The sequence below is a fragment of the Pseudophryne corroboree genome, unplaced genomic scaffold (assembly GCF_028390025.1).
Source record: "Pseudophryne corroboree isolate aPseCor3 unplaced genomic scaffold, aPseCor3.hap2 scaffold_337, whole genome shotgun sequence".
Classification (NCBI taxonomy): domain Eukaryota; kingdom Metazoa; phylum Chordata; class Amphibia; order Anura; family Myobatrachidae; genus Pseudophryne; species Pseudophryne corroboree.
This window is the reverse complement of record NW_026970004.1, coordinates 482,175-502,546: the sequence shown is the minus strand read 5'-3', so window position 1 is coordinate 502,546 and position 20,372 is coordinate 482,175. Positions and strand designations below refer to the sequence as shown.

The 20,372-nt window shown below is 44.4% G+C and overlaps 14 non-coding genes and 2 pseudogenes across 14 annotated transcripts; 4 read left to right on the top strand and 12 right to left on the bottom strand.

Annotated features, from left to right (window-relative positions):
• Positions 1 to 534: 534 nt before the first annotated feature.
• On the bottom strand, positions 535 to 697 carry LOC135019850 (U1 spliceosomal RNA). Its single transcript, XR_010217358.1, has one exon. It is a non-coding gene; the product is annotated as a U1 spliceosomal RNA (small nuclear RNA).
• Positions 698 to 849: 152 nt separating this feature from the next.
• On the bottom strand, positions 850 to 1,013 carry LOC135020002 (U1 spliceosomal RNA). Its single transcript, XR_010217494.1, has one exon. It is a non-coding gene; the product is annotated as a U1 spliceosomal RNA (small nuclear RNA).
• A 671-nt stretch (positions 1,014 to 1,684) lies between these two features.
• LOC135019866 (U1 spliceosomal RNA) lies at positions 1,685 to 1,847 on the bottom strand. The gene has a single exon (XR_010217371.1). It is a non-coding gene; the product is annotated as a U1 spliceosomal RNA (small nuclear RNA).
• Positions 1,848 to 1,999: 152 nt separating this feature from the next.
• LOC135019706 (U1 spliceosomal RNA) lies at positions 2,000 to 2,163 on the bottom strand. Its single transcript, XR_010217227.1, has one exon. It is a non-coding gene; the product is annotated as a U1 spliceosomal RNA (small nuclear RNA).
• A 671-nt stretch (positions 2,164 to 2,834) lies between these two features.
• Positions 2,835 to 2,997, bottom strand: LOC135019867 (U1 spliceosomal RNA). Its single transcript, XR_010217372.1, has one exon. It is a non-coding gene; the product is annotated as a U1 spliceosomal RNA (small nuclear RNA).
• A 144-nt stretch (positions 2,998 to 3,141) lies between these two features.
• Positions 3,142 to 3,257, top strand: LOC135019915 (U5 spliceosomal RNA). Its single transcript, XR_010217408.1, has one exon. It is a non-coding gene; the product is annotated as a U5 spliceosomal RNA (small nuclear RNA).
• Positions 3,258 to 3,527: 270 nt separating this feature from the next.
• LOC135019914 (U5 spliceosomal RNA) lies at positions 3,528 to 3,643 on the top strand. Its single transcript, XR_010217407.1, has one exon. It is a non-coding gene; the product is annotated as a U5 spliceosomal RNA (small nuclear RNA).
• Positions 3,644 to 3,929: 286 nt separating this feature from the next.
• Positions 3,930 to 4,045, top strand: LOC135019916 (U5 spliceosomal RNA). Its single transcript, XR_010217409.1, has one exon. It is a non-coding gene; the product is annotated as a U5 spliceosomal RNA (small nuclear RNA).
• Positions 4,046 to 4,319: 274 nt separating this feature from the next.
• On the top strand, positions 4,320 to 4,435 carry LOC135019943 (U5 spliceosomal RNA). The gene has a single exon (XR_010217436.1). It is a non-coding gene; the product is annotated as a U5 spliceosomal RNA (small nuclear RNA).
• A 6,076-nt stretch (positions 4,436 to 10,511) lies between these two features.
• LOC135019723 (U1 spliceosomal RNA) lies at positions 10,512 to 10,674 on the bottom strand. The gene has a single exon (XR_010217243.1). It is a non-coding gene; the product is annotated as a U1 spliceosomal RNA (small nuclear RNA).
• A 676-nt stretch (positions 10,675 to 11,350) lies between these two features.
• Positions 11,351 to 11,492, bottom strand: LOC135019828 (U1 spliceosomal RNA; annotated as a pseudogene).
• Positions 11,493 to 11,645: 153 nt separating this feature from the next.
• LOC135019708 (U1 spliceosomal RNA) lies at positions 11,646 to 11,809 on the bottom strand. The gene has a single exon (XR_010217229.1). It is a non-coding gene; the product is annotated as a U1 spliceosomal RNA (small nuclear RNA).
• A 674-nt stretch (positions 11,810 to 12,483) lies between these two features.
• LOC135019841 (U1 spliceosomal RNA) lies at positions 12,484 to 12,646 on the bottom strand. The gene has a single exon (XR_010217349.1). It is a non-coding gene; the product is annotated as a U1 spliceosomal RNA (small nuclear RNA).
• A 151-nt stretch (positions 12,647 to 12,797) lies between these two features.
• On the bottom strand, positions 12,798 to 12,961 carry LOC135019710 (U1 spliceosomal RNA). Its single transcript, XR_010217231.1, has one exon. It is a non-coding gene; the product is annotated as a U1 spliceosomal RNA (small nuclear RNA).
• A 683-nt stretch (positions 12,962 to 13,644) lies between these two features.
• On the bottom strand, positions 13,645 to 13,796 carry LOC135019824 (U1 spliceosomal RNA; annotated as a pseudogene).
• Positions 13,797 to 13,948: 152 nt separating this feature from the next.
• On the bottom strand, positions 13,949 to 14,111 carry LOC135019918 (U1 spliceosomal RNA). The gene has a single exon (XR_010217411.1). It is a non-coding gene; the product is annotated as a U1 spliceosomal RNA (small nuclear RNA).
• Positions 14,112 to 20,372: the final 6,261 nt, after the last annotated feature.

Genomic DNA, 20,372 nt, shown 5'->3' with positions numbered 1-20,372 from the left:
ATGCAAAGGTACAATACAGCTTTTCCTTGCCGATATCTCTATTTTCAGATGAACATGGGAGGGCAGAAGGCTGCCTAATACTGAAGCACCCCCAAACAACAAACCAAATGCAACAACTAGTACAAGCATTCCTGGGGGAAGTTCTGCAGAAGACGGATTTGCATACGGTGATGTCATCCAAGCAGTGGGCCAAAGTTGGCTGGAACCCTCATCTGCATATGAAAAAAGAAAAGGGGTATGCAGGGCATGGCGGCCTTTTGCGGCGCTTGGATGACCCTTAGTTCGCATTAAACACCCCCACCCTCCTTCGGTGTGGGGCTCATGTTTGCTATGCCCCAGCCCCTGAAGCATTCAAGCTGATTTCTTGCAGCAGCTGGGCACTGTAACAGCTCCAGAGCTGCTCTGTACGGCAAGTAAAAGGGTGTGGGCCCTGCAGCACTACCTGTAGTTTGCATTGTGCATTGGAAGGCACTTAAGAAAAGAGAAGTGGAAACAGACAGCAAACTAGGCTGGAGAGAGACCTGAGACAAAGAGATCTGAATTATACGAGAGCCGACCAGGGGAAACACAAATTATGCAGTCAAGTTTCCCACATTTGGGGAAATCGCAGGGGCAGCACATCCAGAGTGCAATGGGTGAGCCTTGCCCTGGGAGAAGCACCTTCATGATTATAGTATCTCACCTGGCAGGTAAGTAGAAGTTGGGCTAGAGCTGGGGAGAGTCGCTGCACGGGCACCCCCCTGTCAAGTGAAGGAGATCCAACTGAGGCAGCACAAGGGAACTCTCGAAAGAAGAACAAGGCTAGAGGAAGATCTGAAACAAAGAAATCTGACTTTTACCAGAGCTGACCAGAGGAAAGCACAAACACAGTCCCCCACTACCACAAATAATGCAGTTGAGTTTCCCACATTTGGGGAAATCACAGGGGTCAGCATACCCAGAATGCAATGAATGAACCTCACCCTGGGAGAACAATCTTCAAGACCATGGTCTCTCCTATGCAAAATAAGTATGATTTGGGATAGGGCTGGGGAGGGCCGCTGCTCAGGCACATCTCTTTCAAGTAAAGGAGATTCAACTGAGGCAGCACAAGGGAACTCTCATCTGGGGACAACAACTGCAGGGAGAACACATATTTTCAGATGAACATGGGAGGGGAGAAGGCTGCCTAATACTGAAGCACCCCCAAACAACAAACCAAATGCAACAACTAGTGCAAGCATTCCTGGGGGAAGGCCTGCAGCAGATGGATTTGCATATGGTGATGCCATCCAAGCAGTGGGTCAAAGTTGGCTTCAACCCTCGTCTGCATATGAAAAGAGAAAAGGGGCGTGCAGGGCATGGCGCCCTATTGCGGCGCTTGGATGACCCCTAGTTCGCATTACACACCTCCACCCTCCTTCGGTGTGGGGCTCATGTTGGCTATGCCCCAGCCCCTGAAGCATTCAAGCTGATTTCTTGCAGCAGCTGGGCACTGTAACTGCTCCAGAGCTGCTCTGTAAGGCAAGTAAAAGGGTGTGGGCCCTGCAGCACTACCTGTAGTTTGCATTGTGCATTGGAAGGCACGAAGTAAGCAGACGGGAGAAGTCAGGATAGTGCGCAAGGGCATAGAAGGGAGCGGCTCAAGAAAAGAGAAGTGGAAACAGACAGCAAACTAGGCTGGAGAGAGACCTGAGACAAAGAGATCTGAATTATACGAGAGATGACCAAGGGAAACACAAATTATGCAGTCAAGTTTCCCACATTTGGGGAAATCGCAGGGGCAGCACAACCAGAATGCAATGGGTGAGCCTTGCCCTGGGAGAAGCACCTTCATGATCATAGTATCTCACCTGGCAGGTAAGTAGGAGTTGGGCTAGAGCTGGGGAGGGTCGCTGCTCGGGCACCCCCCTCTCAAGTGAAAGAGATCCAACTGAGGCAGCACAAGGGAACTCTCGAAAGAAGAACAAGGCTAGAGGAAGATCTGATATAAAGAAATCTGATTTTTACCAGAGCTGACCAGAGGAAAGCACAAACACAGTCCCCCACTACCACAAATAATGCAGTCGAGTTTCCCACATTTGGGGAAATCACAGGGGTCAGCATACCCAGAATGCAATGAATGAACCTCACCCTGGGAGAACAATCTTCATGACCATGGTATCGCCTATGCAAAATAAGTATGATTTGGGATAGGGCTGGGGAGGGCCGCTGCTCAGGCACATCTCTGTCAAGTAAAGGAGATTCAACTGAGGCAGCACAAGGGAACTCTCATCTGGGGACAACAACTGCAGGGAGAACACATATTTTCAGATGAACATGGGAGGGCAGAAGGCTGCCTAATACTGAAGCACCCCCAAACAACAAACCAAATGCAACAACTAGTGCAAGCATTCCTGGGGGAAGGCCTGCAGCAGATGGATTTGCATATGGTGATGTCATCCAAACAGTGGGTCAAAGTTGGCTTCAACCCTCGTCTGCATATGAAAAGAGACAAGGGGCGTGCAGGGCATGGCGGCCTTTTGCGGCGCTTGGATGACCCCTAGTTCGCATTACACACCTCCACCCTCCTTCGGTGTGGGGCTCATGTTGGCTATGCCCCAGCCCCTGAAGCATTCAAGCTGATTTCTTGCAGCAGCTGGGCACTGTAACTGCTCCAGAGACGCTCTGTAAGGCAAGTAAAAGGGTGTGGGCCCTGCAGCACTACCTGTAGTTTGCATTGTGCGTTGGAAGGCACGAAGTAAGCAGACGGGAGAAGTCAGGATAGTGCGCAAGGGCATAGAAGGGAGCGGCTCAAGAAAAGAGAAGTGGAAACAGACAGCAAACTAGGCTGGAGAGAGACCTGAGACAAAGAGATCTGAATTATACGAGAGCCGACCAGGGGAAACACAAATTATGCAGTCAAGTTTCCCACATTTGGGGAAAACGCAGAAGCAGCACACCCAGAGTGCAATGGGTGAGCCTTGCCCTGGGAGAAGCACCTTCATGATCATAGTATCTCACCTGGCAGGTAAGTAGGAGTTGGGCTAGAGCTGGGGAGGGTCGCTGCTCGAGCATCCCCCTGTCAAGTAAAGGAGATTCAACTGAGGCAGCACAAGGGAACTCTCATCTGGGGACAACAACTGCAGGGAGAACACATATTTTCAGATAAAAATCTTGGTCATGCTCTGGTTTCTCTTCAGAACGAACAAATCTTTCGCCTTTTACTAAAGATTTCCGTGGAGAGGAGCAAAACCGAGTTTTATCTCAATTTTTGCATGCCCCATCTTTTTGGGGTTTCTTTTATCGGTTTAAAGATAGAATGAGTGTGCTTTAATGTAAGCTCATTTGCATAGAAATGACAGTAAATGTTTGTTTCTTTTCAAACAGAACTTTCTTGACCATGCTACTTGCTTGAAAGATCTGGGAGCACATGGAATACAGTACAAACCATGCTTATAGCAAGGAGAAGACAGGTGAGAAATCTGCTTTCTTTCAAATTGGGCGCTCACTTTGATCTGAATGAGGACTGCTGGCACGGCACTCAGGCGACAGGTGGAATCTTGGTCATGCTCTGGTTTCTCTTCAGAACGAACAAATCTTTCGCCTTTTACTAAAGATTTCCGTGGAGAGGAGCAAAACTGAGTTTTATCTCAATTTTTGCATGCCCCATATTATTGGGGTTTCTTTTATCGGATTAAAGACAGAACGAGTGTGCTTTCTTGTTAGCTTTAATGTAAGTTTATTTGCATAACAATGACAATAAATGCCTGTTTCTTTTCAAGCAGAACTTTCTTGACCATACTAATTGCTTGAAAGATCTGGGAGCACATGGAAAAGAGTACAAACCATGCTTATAGCAAGGGGAAGCCTGGTGAGAAATCTGCTTTCTTTCTTTCAAATTGGGTGCTCACTTTGAGCTGAATGAGGACTGCTGGCATGGCACTCAGGCGACAGGTGGAATCTTGGTCATGCTCTGGTTTCTCTTCAGAACGAACAAATCTTTCGCCTTTTACTAAAGATTTCCGTGGAGAGGAGCAAAACTGAGTTTTATCTCAATTTTTGCATGCCCCGTCTTATTGGGGTTTCTTTTATCAGTTTAAAGATAGAACGAGTGTGCTTTAATGTAAGCTCATTTGCATAGAAATGACAGTAAATGTTTGTTTCTTTTCAAACAGAACTTTCTTGACTATACTAATTGCTTGAAAGATCTGGGAGCACATGGAAAAGAGTACAAACCATGTTTATAGCAAGGGGAAGCCTGGTGAGAAATCTGCTTTCTTTCTTTCAAAGTTGGTGCTCACTTTGAGCTGAATGAGGACTGCTGGCATGGCACTCAGGCGACAGGTAGAATCTTGGTCATGCTGTGGTTTCTCTTCAGAACGAACAAATCTTTCGCCTTTTACTAAAGATTTCCGTGGAGAGGAGCAAAACTGAGTTTTATCTCAATTTTTGCATGCCCCATCTTATTGGGGTTTTATTTTATCGGTTTAAAGATAGAACGAGTGTGCTTTAATGTAAGCTCATTTGCATAGAAATGACAGTAAATGTTTGTTTCTTTTCAAACAGAACTTTCTTGACCACACTAATTGTTTGAAAGATCTGGGAACACATGGAAAAGAGTACAAACCATGTTTATAGCAAGGGGAAGCTGTCACAACTGAGGGCCTGAGCTGACGGGAGGCAGCCTCAGTTGTAGGGGCTGAGATGTACCGGAACCTGGGAGGTTGTGTCAGACCCCTGGACATGTAAGTAACATAAATAATAAATGCCCGAAGGCGTGACCACGACAACTTGGATAAAAGTCAATGATGTTTATTATGACAACTCCGCAACACAGCAGCAGTAAAAGAAAACGTAAAAGTCAGCAAAGAATAAATACAGTTCCTGGGTACTACAGGATGGCAGGAGCCACAGGGCACTGGTAGTGTGAGATAGTTCTTATGATCTTCTAGATGGAAAGTCCTTACCAGGCCCGACTGTAGCAATGGAGATAACCCAGGATTGTGCCAGCTGGTGTTCCAGGAAAAGCTGGGTTGCTGAAGATAAAACAGCTGCTGTGGATACTGGCTGGAACCTGACTGTTGTTAGCACGTAGTGGATACTGGCTGGAACCAGTTAAATAATAAATGAACTTGGGAGCGATGAAATATGAACTGAAATGTAGAACTTGAGAGCGGAGAAATAATAATACCGGTGGAGAGTGGTAAAGTGTAGAAAGGACTAGAGATGAGCGGGTTCGGTTTCTCTGAATCCGAACCCGCACGAACTTCATGTTTTTTTCACGGGTCCGAGCAGACTCGGATCCTCCCGCCTTGCTCGGTTAACCCGAGCGCGCCCGAACGTCATCATGACGCTGTCGGATTCTCGCGAGACTCGGATTCTATATAAGGAGCCGCGCGTCGCCGCCATTTTCACACGTGCATTGAGATTGATAGGGAGAGGACGTGGCTGGCGTCCTCTCCATTTAGATTAGGGTTGAGAGAGAGAGAGAGATTGACCCGAGGCTGTGATACTGTAGAAGAGAGTGCAGAGTTTAGTGACTGACGACCACAGTGACCACCAGACAGTGCAGTTGTTTGTTTTATTTAATATATCCGTTCTCTGCCTGAAAAAAACGATACACACAGTGACTCAGTCACATACCATATCTGTGTGCACTGCTCAGCCCAGTGTGCTGCATCAATGTATATATATATATATCTGACTGTGCTCAGCTCACACAGCTTATAATTGTGGGGGAGACTGGGGAGCACTGCAGTGCCAGTTATAGGTTATAGCAGGAGCCAGGAGTACATAATATTATATTAAAATTAAACAGTGCACACTTTTGCTGCAGGAGTGCCACTGCCAGTGTGACTAGTGACCAGTGACCTGACCACCAGTATATATAATATTAGTAGTATACTATCTCTTTATCAACCAATCTATATTAGCAGCAGACACAGTACAGTGCGGTAGTTCACGGCTGTGGCTACCTCTGTGTCGGCACTCGGCAGCCCGTCCATAATTGTATATACCACCTAACCGTGGTTTTTTTTTCTTTCTTTATAGTCATACTAGTTACGAGTATACTATCTCTTTATCAACCAGTCTATATTAGCAGCAGACACAGTACAGTGCGGCAGTTCACGGCTGTGGCTACCTCTGTGTCGGCACTCGGCAGCCCGTCCATAATTGTATATACCACCTAACCGTGGTTTTTTTTTCTTTCTTTATAGTCATACTAGTTACGAGTATACTATCTCTTTATCAACCAGTCTATATTAGCAGCAGACACAGTACAGTGCGGCAGTTCACGGCTGTGGCTACCTCTGTGTCGGCACTCGGCAGCCCGTCCATAATTGTATATACCACCTAACCGTGGTTTTTTTTTCTTTCTTTATACATACATACTAGTTACGAGTATACTATCTCTTTATCAACCAGTCTATATTAGCAGCAGACACAGTACAGTGCGGTAGTTCACGGCTGTGGCTACCTCTGTGTCGGCACTCGGCAGCCCGTCCATAATTGTATATACCACCTAACCGTGGTTTTTTTTTCTTTCTTTATACATACATACTAGTTACAAGTATACTATATCTTTATCAACCAGTCTATATATTAGCAGCAGACACAGTACAGTGCGGTAGTTCACGGCTGTGGCTACCTCTGTGTCGGCACTCGGCAGCCCGTCCATAATTGTATATACCACCTAACCGTGGTTTTTTTTTCTTTCTTTATACATACATACTAGTTACGAGTATACTATCTCTTTATCAACCAGTCTATATATTAGCAGCAGACACAGTACAGTGCGGTAGTTCACGGCTGTGGCTACCTCTGTGTCGGCACTCGGCAGCCCGTCCATAATTGTATATACCACCTAACCGTGGTTTTTTTTTCTTTCTTTATACATACATACTAGTTACGAGTATACTATCTCTTTATCAACCAGTCTATATTAGCAGCAGACACAGTACAGTGCGGTAGTTCACGGCTGTGGCTACCTCTGTGTCGGCACTCGGCAGCCCGTCCATAATTGTATATACCACCTAACCGTGGTTTTTTTTTCTTTCTTTATACATACATACTAGTTACGAGTATACTATCTCTTTATCAACCAGTCTATATATTAGCAGCAGACACAGTACAGTGCGGTAGTTCACGGCTGTGGCTACCTCTGTGTCGGCACTCGGCAGCCCGTCCATAATTGTATATACCACCTAACCGTGGTTTTTTTTTCTTTCTTTATACATACATACTAGTTACGAGTATACTATCTCTTTATCAACCAGTCTATATATTAGCAGCAGACACAGTACAGTGCGGTAGTTCACGGCTGTGGCTACCTCTGTGTCGGCACTCGGCAGCCCGTCCATAATTGTATACTAGTATCCAATCCATCCATCTCCATTGTTTACCTGAGGTGCCTTTTAGTTGTGCCTATTAAAATATGGAGAACAAAAATGTTGAGGTTCCAAAATTAGGGAAAGATCAAGATCCACTTGCCACACGTGAAGTCAGTTCAGACACTGCCAGCCTGAGTCAGGTCATTCCCGTCATCAGGCTTTTGCAGAAGAAGCTGGAGACATTGAAGGAGGAGCTAAGACAGAGCGATTCCGCTAGGCATGTGGGACTTGTGGATGGAGCCCTTCATTCGCTTAACCAGGATTCACGGGTGGTCAATCTGTTGAAATCAGAGCACTACATTTTGGCCACCGTGCTCGATCCTAGATTTAAAACCTACGTTGTATCTCTCTTTCCGGCAGACACACGTCTGCAGGGGTTCAAAGACCTGCTGGTGAGAAAATTATCAAGTCAAGTGGAACTTGATCGGTCAACAGCTCCTCCTTCACATTCTCCCGCAATTGGGGGTGCGAGGAAAAGGCTCAGAATTCCGAGCCCACCCGCTGGCGGTGATGCAGGGCAGTCTGGAGCGACTGCTGATGCTGACATCTGGTCCGGACTGAAGGACCTGCCAACGATTACGACATGACGTCTACTGTCACTGCATATGATTCTCTCACCATTGAAAGAATGGTGGAGGATTATATGAGTGACCGCATCCAAGTAGGCACGTCAGACAGTCCGTACGTATACTGGCAGGAAAAAGAGGCAATTTGGAGGCCCTTGCACAAACTGGCTTTATTCTACCTAAGTTGCCCTCCCACAAGTAGTACTCCGAAAGAGTGTTTAGTGCCGCCGCTCACCTTGTCAGCAATCGGCGTACGAGGTTACTTCCAGAAAATGTGGAGAAGATGATGTTCATTAAAATGAATTATAATCAATTGCTCCGTGGAGACAATGACCAGCAGCAATTGCCTCCACAAAGTACACAGGGAGCTGAGATGGTAGATTCCAGTGGGGACGAATTGATAATCTGTGAGGAGGGGGATGTACACGGTGATGAATCGGAGGATGATGATGAGGTGGACATCTTGCCTCTGTAGAGCCAGTTTGTGCAAGGAGAGATTAATTGCTTCTTTTTTGGTGGGGGTCCAAACCAACCCGTCATTTCAGTCACAGTTGTGTGGCAGACCCTGTCACTGAAATTATGGGTTGGTTAAAGTGTGCATGTCCTGTTTATACAACATAAGGGTGGGTGGGAGTGCCCAAGGACAATTCCATCTTGCACCTCTTTTTTCTTTCATTTTTCTTTGCGTCATGTGCTGTTTGGGGAGTGTTTTTTGGAAGGGCCATCCTGCGTGACACTGCAGTGCCACTCCTAGATGGGCCAGGTGTTTGTGTCGGCCACTTGGGTCGCTGAGCTTAGTCACACAGCTACCTAATTGCGCCTCTTTTTTTCTTTGCGTCATGTGCTGTTTGGGGAGTGTTTTTTGGAAGGGCCATCCTGCGTGACACTGCAGTGACACTCCTAGATGGGCCAGGTGTTTGTGTCGGCCACTTGGGTCGCTGAGCTTAGTCACACAGCTACCTCATTGCGCCTCTTTTTTTCTTTGCGTCATGTGCTGTTTGGGGAGTGTTTTTTGGAAGGGCCATCCTGCGTGACACTGCAGTGTCACTCCTAGATGGGCCAGGTGTTTGTGTCGGCCACTTGGGTCGCTGAGCTTAGTCACACAGCTACCTCATTGCGCCTCTTTTTTTCTTTGCGTCATGTGCTCTTTGGGGAGTGTTTTTGGAAGGGCCATCCTGCGTGACACTGCAGTGCCACTCCTAGATGGGCCAGGTGTTTGTGTCGGCCACTTGGGTCGCTGAGCTTAGTCACACAGCTACCTCATTGCGCCTCTTTTTTTCTTTGCGTCATGTGCTGTTTGGGGAGTGTTTTTTGGAAGGGCCATCCTGCGTGACACTGCAGTGCCACTCCTAGATGGGCCAGGTGTTTGTGTCGGCCACTTGGGTCGCTGAGCTTAGTCACACAGCTACCTCATTGCGCCTCTTTTTTTCTTTGCGTCATGTGCTGTTTGGGGAGTGTTTTTTGGAAGTGCTATCCTGCGTGACACTGCAGTGCCACTCCTAGATGGGCCAGGTGTTTGTGTCGGCCACTTGGGTCGCTGAGCTTAGTCATCCAGCGACCTCGGTGCAAATTTTAGGACTAAAAATAATATTGTGAGGTGTAAGGTGTTAAGAATAGACTGAAAATGAGTGGAAATTATGGTTATTGAGGTTAATAATACTTTGGGATCAAAATGACTCCCAAATTCTATGAACAAGGGAAAATGTCATCATCCCGCTGTCGGATTCTCGCGAGATTCGGATTCCATATAAAGAGCTGCGCGTTGCCGCCATTTTTACTCGTGCATTGAAGAGAGAGCGGAGAGGACGTGGCTATGTTCTCTCAGTGGAAATCTCAATATCAGTGCTCAGTATCAGTGGATACTTATTGCTGCTCAGTAATACTAGTAGTGTGTCTCTCCTGCTCAGTGTCAGTTCTCAGTAGTATCCTCATCAGTGCTCAGTATCACTGCTCATTGTCTTGTGCTGCATTGTTGTGCTCAGCATACTACAGTACATTACTAATAGTCCAGTGCTGCATCTTGCTGCTCAGTGTCAGTTCTAGTATCCTCATCAGTGCTCACTATCACTGCTCATTGCATTGTGGTGTTCTGTATACTACAGTAACATAGTAATATAGTAACATATAGTAACATAGTTTTTGAGGTTGAATAGAGGCAAATTGCCCATCGTGTTCAACCTGTTTTAAGTTGTGATGATTCTACATACTTGCTTAATAATGTATTATGACTAGTTAGCTACTACAACTCATGTTACCCCCGGATTAACCATGTTGATATTTTAAGTATTATAAACTTGGATAGCTTTTTCATTCAGAAATGTATCCATTCCTTTTTTAAATCCAATTACAGAGTCCGCCATTACCACCTTCCCTGGCAGGGAATTCCACATCCTGATTGCCCTAACAGTGAAGATCATAGTATCTAACCTGGCAGGTAAGTAGGAGTTGGGCCAGAGCTGTGGAGGATTGCTGCTCGGGCACCCCCTGTGAAGTGAAGGAGATCCAACTGAGGCAGCACAAGGGAACTCTCGAAAGAAGAACAAGGCTAGAGGAAGATCTGAGACAAAGAAATCTGACTTTTACCAGAGCTGACCAGAGGAAAGCACAAACACAGTCCCCCACTACCACAAATAATGCAGTCGAGTTTCCCACATTTTGGAAATCACAGGGGTCAGCATACCCAGAATGCAATGAATGAACCTCACCCTGGGAGAACAATCTTCATGACCATGGTATCGCCTATGCAAAATAAGTATGATTTGGGATAGGGCTGGGGAGGGCCGCTGCTCAAGCACATCTCTGTCAAGTATAGGAGATTCAACTGAGGCAGCACAAGGGAACTCTCATCTGGGGACAACAACTGCAGGGAGAACACATATTTTCAGATGAACATGGGAGGGCAGAAGGCTGCCTAATACTGAAGCACCCCCAAACAACAAACCAAATGCAACAACTAGTACAAGCATTCCTGGGGGAAGTTCTGCAGAAGACGGATTTGCATACGGTGATGTCATCCAAGCAGTGGGCCAAAGTTGGCTGGAACCCTCATCTGCATATGAAAAGAGAAAAGGGGCATGCAGGGCATGGCGGCCTTTTGCGGCGCTTGGATGACCCTTAGTTCGCATTAAACACCCCCACCCTCCTTCGGTGTGGGGCTCATGTTGACAATGCCCCAGCCCCTGAAGCATTCAAGCTGATTTCTTACAGCAGCTTGGCACTGTAACAGCTCCAGAGCTGCTCTGTAAGGCAAGTAAAAGGGTGTGTAGTTTGCATTGTGCATTGGAAGGCACAAAGTAAGCAGACAGGAGGAGAAGTCAGGATAGTGCACAAGGGTATAAAAGGGAGGGGCTCAAGAAAAAAGAAGTGGAAACAGACAGCAAACTAGGCTGGAGAGAGACCTGAGACAAAGAGATGTGAATTATATGAGAGCCGACCAGGGGAAACACAAATTATGCAGTCAAGTTTCCCACATTTGGGGAAATCGCAGGGGCAGCACACCCAGAGTGCAATGGGTGAGCCTTGCCCTGGAAGAAGCACCTTCATGATCATAGTATCTCACCTGGCAGGTAAGTAGGAGTTGGGCTTGAGCTGGGGAGGGTCGCTGCTCGGGCACCGCCCTGTCAACTGAAGGAGATCCAACTGAACAGCACAAGGGAACTCTCGAAAGAAGAACAAGGCTAGAGGAAGATCTGAAACAAAAAGAAATCTGACTTTTACCAGAGCTGACCAGAGGAAAACACAAACACAGTCCCCCACTACCACAAATAATGCAGTCGAGTTACCCACATTTGGGGAAATCACAGGGGTCAGCATACCCAAAATGCAATGAATGAACCTCACCCTGGGAGAACAATCTTCATGACCATGGTATCTCCTATGCAAAATAAGTATGATTTGGGATAGGGCTGGGGAGGGCCGCTGCTCAGGCACATCTCTGTCAAGTAAAGGAGATTCAACTGAGGCAGCACAAGGGAACTCTCATCTGGGGACAACAACTGCAGGGAGAACACATATTTTCAGATGAACATGGGAGGGCAGAAGGCTGCCTAATACTGAAGCACCCCCAAACAACAAACCAAATGCAACAACTAGTGCAAGCATTCCGGGGGGAAGGCCTGCAGCAGATGGATTTGCATATGGTGATGTCATCCAAGCAGTGGGTCAAAGTTGGCTTCAATCCTCATCTGCATATGAAAAGAGAAAAGGGGCGTGCAGGGCATGGCGGCCTTTTGCGGCGCTTGGATGACCCCTAGTTCGCATTAAACACCTCCACCCTCCTTTGGTGTGGGGCTCATGTTGACAATGCCCCAGCCTCTGAAGCATTCAAGCTTATTTCTTACAGCAGCTTGGCACTGAAACAGCTCCAGAGCTGCTCTGTAAGGCAAGTAAAAGGGTGTGGGCCCTGCAGCACTACCTGTAGTTTGCATTGTGCATTGGAAGGCACAAAGTAAGCAGACAGGAGGAGAAGTCAGGATAGTGCACAAGGGTATAAAAGGGAGGGGCTCAAGAAAAAAGAAGTGGAAACAGACAGCAAACTAGGCTGGAGAGAGACCTGAGACAAAGAGATCTGAATTATACGAGAGCTGACCAGGGGAAACACAAATTCTGCAGTCAAGTTTCCCACATTTGGGGAAATCGCAGGGGCAGCACACCCAGAGTACAATGGGTGAGCCTTGCCCTGGGAGAAGCACCTTCATGATCATAGTATCTCACCTGGCAGGTAAGTAGGAGTTGGGCTAGAGCTGGGGAGGGTCGCTGCTCGGGCACCCCCTGTCAAGTGAAGGAGATCCAACTGAGGCAGCACAAGGGAACTCTCGAAAGAAGAACAAGGCTAGAGGAAGATCTGAGACAAAGAAATCTGACTTTTACCAGAGCTGACCAGAGGAAAACACAAACACAGTCCCCCACTACAACAAATAATGCAGTCGAGTTTCCCACATTTGGGGAAATCACAGGGGTCAGCATACCCAGAATGCAATGAATGAACCTCACCCTGGGAGAACAATCTTCATGACCATGGTATCTCCTATGCAAAATAAGTATGATTTGGGATAGGGCTGGGGAGGGCCGCTGCTCAGGCACATCTCTGTCAAGTAAAGGAGATTCAACTGAGGCAGCACAAGGGAACTCTCATCTGGGGACAACAACTGCAGGGAGAACACATATTTTCAGATGAACATGGGAGGGCAGAAGGCTGCCTAATACTGAAGCACCCCCAAACAACAAACCAAATGCAACAACTAGTAAAAGCATTCCTGGGAGAAGGTCTGCAGAAGACGGATTTGCATACGGTGATGTCATCCAAGCAGTGGGCCAAAGTTGGCTGGAACCCTCATCTGCATATGAAAAGAGAAAAGGGTTATGCAGGGCATGGCGGCCTTTTGCGGTGCTTGGATGACCCCTAGTTCGCATTAAACACCTCCATTCTCCTTCGGTGTGGGGCTCATGTTGGCTATGCCCCAGCCCCTGAAGTATTCAAGCTGATTTCTTGCAGCAGCTGGGCACTGTAACAGCTCCAGAGCTGCTCTGTAAGGCAAGTAAAAGGGTGTGGGCCCTGCAGCACTACCTGTAGTTCGCATTGTGCGTTGGAAGGCACAAAGTAAGCAGACAGGAGAAGTCAGGAGAGTGCACAAGGGCATAGAAGGCAGGGGCTCAAGAAAAGAGAAGTGGAAACAGACAGCAAACTAGGCTGGAGAGAGACCTGAGACAAAGAGATCTGAATTATACGAGTAGCCAACTAGAGGAAACACAAATTATGCAGTCAAGTGTCCCACATTTGGGGAAATCGTAGGAGCAGCACACCCAGAGTGCAATGGGTGAGCCTTGCCCTGGGAGAAGCACCTTCCTGATCATAGTATCTCACCTGGCAGGTAAGTAGGAGTTGGGCTAGAGCTGGGGAGGGTCGCTGCTCGGGCACCCCCCTGTCAAGTGAAGGAGATCCAACAGAGGCAGCACAAGGAAACTCTCGAAAAAAGAACAAGGCTAGAGGAAGATCTGAGACAAAGAAATCTGTATTTTACCAGAGCTGACCAGAGGAAAGCACAAACACAGTCCCCCACTACCACAAATAATGCAGTCGAGTTTCCCAATTTGGGGAAATCACAGGGGTCAGCATACCCAGAATGCAATGAATGAACCTCACCCTGGGAGAACAATCTTCATGACCATGGTATCTCCTATGCAAAATAAGTATGATTTGGGATAGGGCTGGGGAGGGCCGCTGCTCAGGCACATCTCTGTCAAGTAAAGGAGATTCAACTGAGGCAGCACAAGGGAACTCTCATCTGGGGACAACAACTGCAGGGAGAACACATATTTTCAGATGAACATGGGAGGGCAGAAGGCTGCCTAATACTGAAGCACCCCCAAACAACAAACCAAATGTAACAACTAGTGCAAGCAACAAAATTTTAAAGCCTCCTGTTAGTGCTTCATCTACACGTTATAGCCCTGAATTTTCCAATGCCTATCTCTTTGCAAAAGAGAGATATCGGCAAGGAAAAACTGTATTGTACCTTTGCATTTTTCTCCCAAACAAAAGACACTAGAATGAAAATTTTAAAGCCTCCTGTTAGTGCTTCATCTACACGTTATAGCCCTGAATTTTCCAATGCCTATCTCTTTGCAAAAGAGAGATATCGGCAAGGAAAAGCTGTATTGTACCTTTGCATTTTTCTCCCAAACGAAGGACACTAGAATGAAAATTTAAAAGCCTCCTGTTTAGTGCTTCATCTACACGGTATAGCCCTGAATTTTCCAATGCCTAGCTCTTTGCAAAAGAGAGATATTGGCAAGGAAAAGCTGTATTGTACCTTTGCATTTTTCTCCCAAACGAAGGACACTAGAATGAAAATTTTAAAGCCTCCTGTTAGTGCTTCATCTACACGTTATAGCCCTGAATTTTCCAATGCCTATCTCTTTGCAAAAGAGAGATATCGGCAAGGAAAAACTGTATTGTACCTTTGCATTTTTCTCCCAAACGAAAGACACTAGAATGAAAATTTTAAAGCCTCCTGTTAGTGCTTCATCTACACGTTATAGCCCTGAATTTTCCAATGCCTAGCTCTTTGCAAAAGAGAGATATTGGCAAGGAAAAGCTGTATTGTACCTTTGCATTTTTCTCCCAAACTAAAGACACTAGAATGAAAATTTTAAAGCCTACTGTTAGTGCTTCATCTACACGTTATAGCCCTGAATTTTCCAATGCCTAGCTCTTTGCAAAAGAGAGATATCGGCAAGGAAAAGCTGTATTGTACCTTTGCATTTTTCTCCCAAACGAAAGACACTAGAATGAAAATTTTAAAGCCTCCTGTTAGTGCTTCATCTACACGTTATAGCCCTGAATTTTCCAATGCCTATTTCTTTGCAAAAGAGAGATATCGGCAAGGAAAAGCTTTATTGTACCTTTGCATTTTTCTCCCAAACGAAGGACACTAGAATGAAAATTTTAAAGCCTCCTATTAGTGCTTCATCTACACGTTATAGCCCTGAATTTTCCAATGCCTATTTCTTTGCAAAAGAGAGATATCGGCAAGGAAAAGCTGTATTGTACCTTTGCATTTTTCTCCCAAACGAAGGACACTAGAATGAAAATTTTAAAGCCTCCTGTTAGTGCTTCATCTACACGTTATAGCCCAGAATTTTCCAATGCCTATCTCTTTGCAAAAGAGAGATATCGGCAAGGAAAAGCTGTATTGTACCTTTGCATTTTTCTCCCAAACGAAAGACACTAGAATGAAAATTTTAAAGCCTCTTGTTAGTGCTTCATCTACACGTTATAGCCCTGAATTTTCCAATGCCTATCTCTTTGCAAAAGAGAGATATCGGCAAGGAAAAGCTGTATTGTACCTTTGCATTTTTCTACCAAACGAAGGACACTAGAATGAAAATTTAAAAGCCTCCTGTTAGTGCTTCATCTACACGGTATAGCCCTGAATTTTCCAATGCCTAGCTCTTTGCAAAAGAGAGATATTGGCAAGGAAAAGCTGTATTGTACCTTTGCATTTTTCTCCCAAACGAAGGACACTAGAATGAAAATTTTAAAGCCTCCTGTTAGTGCTTCATCTACACGTTATAGCCCTGCATTTTCCAATGCCTATCTCTTTGCAAAAGAGAGATATCGGCAAGGAAAAGCAGCATTGTACCTTTGCATTTTTCTCCCAAACGAAAGACACTAGAATGAAAATTGTAAAGCCTCCTGTTAGTGCTTCATCTACACGTTATAGCCCTGCATTTTCCAATGCCTAGCTCTTTGCAAAAGAGAGATATTGGCAAGGAAAAGCTGTATTGTACCTTTGCATTTTTCTCCCAAACGAAAGACACTAGAATGAAAATTTTAAAGCCTCCTGTTAGTGCTTCATCTACACGTTATAGCCCTGAATTTTCCAATGCTTATCTCTTTGCAAAAGAGAGATATCGGCAAGGAAAAGCAGCATTGTACTTTTGCATTTTTCTCCCAAACCAAAGACACTAGAATGAAAATTTTAAAGCCTCCTGTTAGTGCTTCATCTACACGTTATAGCCCTGAATTTTCCAATGCCTAGCTCTTTGCAAAAGAGAGATATTGGCAAGGAAAAGCTGTATTGTACCTTTGCATTTTTCTCCCAAACGAAGGACACTAGAATGAAAATTTTAAAGCCTCCTATTAGTGCTTCATCTACACGTTATAGCCCTGAATTTTCCAATGCCTATCTCTTTGCAAAAGAGAGATATCGGCAAGGAAAAGCTGTATTGTACCTTTGCAGTTTTCTCCCAAACGAAAGACACTAGAATGAAAATTTTAAAGCCTCCTGTTAGTGCTTCATCTACACGTTATAGCCCTGAATTTTCCAATGCCTATCTCTTTGCAAAAGAGAGATATCGGCAAGGAAAAACTGTATTGTACCTTTGCATTTTTCTCCCAAACGAAAGACACTAGAATGAAAATTTTAAAGCCTCCTGTTAGTGCTTCATCTACACGTTATAGCCCTGAATTTTCCAATGCTTATCTCTTTGCAAAAGAGAGATATCGGCAAGGAAAAGCAGCATTGTACTTTTGCATTTTTCTCCCAAACGAAAGACACTAGAATGAAAATTTTAAAGCCTCCTGTTAGTGCTTCATCTACACGTTATAGCCCTGAATTTTCCAATGCCTAGCTCTTTGCAAAAGAAAGATATTGGCAAGGAAAAGCTGTATTGTACCTTTGCATTTTTCTCCCAAACGAAGGACACTAGATTGAAAATTTTAAAGCCTCCTATTAGTGCTTCATCTACACGTTATAGCCCTGAATTTTCCAATGCCTAGCTCTTTGCAAAAGAGAGATATCGGCAAGGAAAAGCTGTATTGTACCTTTGCAGTTTTCTCCCAAACGAAAGACACTAGAATGAAAATTTTAAAGCCTCCTGTTAGTGCTTCATCTACACGTTATAGCCCTGAATTTTCCAATGCCTATCTCTTTGCAAAAGAGAGATATCGGCAAGGAAAAACTGTATTGTACCTTTGCATTTTTCTCCCAAACAAAAGACACTAGAATGAAAATTTTAAAGCCTCCTGTTAGTGCTTCATCTACACGTTATAGCCCTGAATTTTCCAATGCCTATCTCTTTGCATAAGAGAGATATCGGCAAGGAAAAGCTGTATTGTACCTTTGCATTTTTCTCCCAAACGAAGGACACTAGAATGAAAATTTAAAAGCCTCCTGTTTAGTGCTTCATCTACACGGTATAGCCCTGAATTTTCCAATGCCTAGCTCTTTGCAAAAGAGAGATATCGGCAAGGAAAAGCTGTATTGTACCTTTGCATTTTTCTCCCAAACGAAGGACACTAGAATGAAAATTTTAAAGCCTCCTGTTAGTGCTTCATCTACACGTTATAGCCCTGAATTTTCCAATGCCTATCTCTTTGCAAAAGAGAGATATCGGCAAGGAAAAACTGTATTGTACCTTTGCATTTTTCTCCCAAACGAAAGACACTAGAATGAAAATTTTAAAGCCTCCTGTTAGTGCTTCATCTACACGTTATAGCCCTGAATTTTCCAATGCCTAGCTCTTTGCAAAAGAGAGATATTGGCAAGGAAAAGCTGTATTGTACCTTTGCATTTTTCTCCCAAACTAAAGACACTAGAATGAAAATTTTAAAGCCTACTGTTAGTGCTTCATCTACACGTTATAGCCCTGAATTTTCCAATGCCTAGCTCTTTGCAAAAGAGAGATATCGGCAAGGAAAAGCTGTATTGTACCTTTGCATTTTTCTCCCAAACGAAAGACACTAGAATGAAAATTTTAAAGCCTCCTGTTAGTGCTTCATCTACACGTTATAGCCCTGAATTTTCCAATGCCTATTTCTTTGCAAAAGAGAGATATCGGCAAGGAAAAGCTTTATTGTACCTTTGCATTTTTCTCCCAAACGAAGGACACTAGAATGAAAATTTTAAAGCCTCCTATTAGTGCTTCATCTACACGTTATAGCCCTGAATTTTCCAATGCCTATTTCTTTGCAAAAGAGAGATATCGGCAAGGAAAAGCTGTATTGTACCTTTGCATTTTTCTCCCAAACGAAGGACACTAGAATGAAAATTTTAAAGCCTCCTGTTAGTGCTTCATCTACACGTTATAGCCCAGAATTTTCCAATGCCTATCTCTTTGCAAAAGAGAGATATCGGCAAGGAAAAGCTGTATTGTACCTTTGCATTTTTCTCCCAAACGAAAGACACTAGAATGAAAATTTTAAAGCCTCCTGTTAGTGCTTCATCTACACGTTATAGCCCTGAATTTTCCAATGCCTATCTCTTTGCAAAAGAGAGATATCGGCAAGGAAAAGCTGTATTGTACCTTTGCATTTTTCTACCAAACGAAGGACACTAGAATGAAAATTTAAAAGCCTCCTGTTAGTGCTTCATCTACACGGTATAGCCCTGAATTTTCCAATGCCTAGCTCTTTGCAAAAGAGAGATATTGGCAAGGAAAAGCTGTATTGTACTTTTGCATTTTTCTCCCAAACGAAGGACACTAGAATGAAAATTTTAAAGCCTCCTGTTAGTGCTTCATCTACACGTTATAGCCCTGCATTTTCCAATGCCTATCTCTTTGCAAAAGAGAGATATCGGCAAGGAAAAGCAGCATAGTACCTTTGCATTTTTCTCCCAAACGAAAGACACTAGAATGAAAATTGTAAGCCTCCTGTTAGTGCTTCATCTACACGTTATAGCCCTGCATTTTCCAATGCCTAGCTCTTTGCAAAAGAGAGATATTGGCAAGGAAAAGCTGTATTGTACCTTTGCATTTTTCTCCCAAACGAAAGACACTAGAATAAAAATTTTAAAGCCTCCTGTTAGTGCTTCATCTACACGTTATAGCCCTGAATTTTCCAATGCCTATCTCTTTGCATAAGAGAGATATCGGCAAGGAAAAGCTGTATTGTACCTTTGCATTTTTCTCCCAAACGAAGGACACTAGAATGAAAATTTAAAAGCCTCCTGTTTAGTGCTTCATCTACACGGTATAGCCCTGAATTTTCCAATGCCTAGCTCTTTGCAAAAGAGAGATATCGGCAAGGAAAAGCTGTATTGTACCTTTGCATTTTTCTCCCAAACGAAGGACACTAGAATGAAAATTTTAAAGCCTCCTGTTAGTGCTTCATCTACACGTTATAGCCCTGAATTTTCCAATGCCTATCTCTTTGCAAAAGAGAGATATCGGCAAGGAAAAACTGTATTGTACCTTTGCATTTTTCTCCCAAACGAAAGACACTAGAATGAAAATTTTAAAGCCTCCTGTTAGTGCTTCATCTACACGTTATAGCCCTGAATTTTCCAATGCCTAGCTCTTTGCAAAAGAGAGATATTGGCAAGGAAAAGCTGTATTGTACCTTTGCATTTTTCTCCCAAACTAAAGACACTAGAATGAAAATTTTAAAGCCTACTGTTAGTGCTTCATCTACACGTTATAGCCCTGAATTTTCCAATGCCTAGCTCTTTGCAAAAGAGAGATATCGGCAAGGAAAAGCTGTATTGTACCTTTGCATTTTTCTCCCAAACGAAAGACACTAGAATGAAAATTTTAAAGCCTCCTGTTAGTGCTTCATCTACACGTTATAGCCCTGAATTTTCCAATGCCTATTTCTTTGCAAAAGAGAGATATCGGCAAGGAAAAGCTTTATTGTACCTTTGCATTTTTCTCCCAAACGAAGGACACTAGAATGAAAATTTTAAAGCCTCCTATTAGTGCTTCATCTACACGTTATAGCCCTGAATTTTCCAATGCCTATTTCTTTGCAAAAGAGAGATATCGGCAAGGAAAAGCTGTATTGTACCTTTGCATTTTTCTCCCAAACGAAGGACACTAGAATGAAAATTTTAAAGCCTCCTGTTAGTGCTTCATCTACACGTTATAGCCCAGAATTTTCCAATGCCTATCTCTTTGCAAAAGAGAGATATCGGCAAGGAAAAGCTGTATTGTACCTTTGCATTTTTCTCCC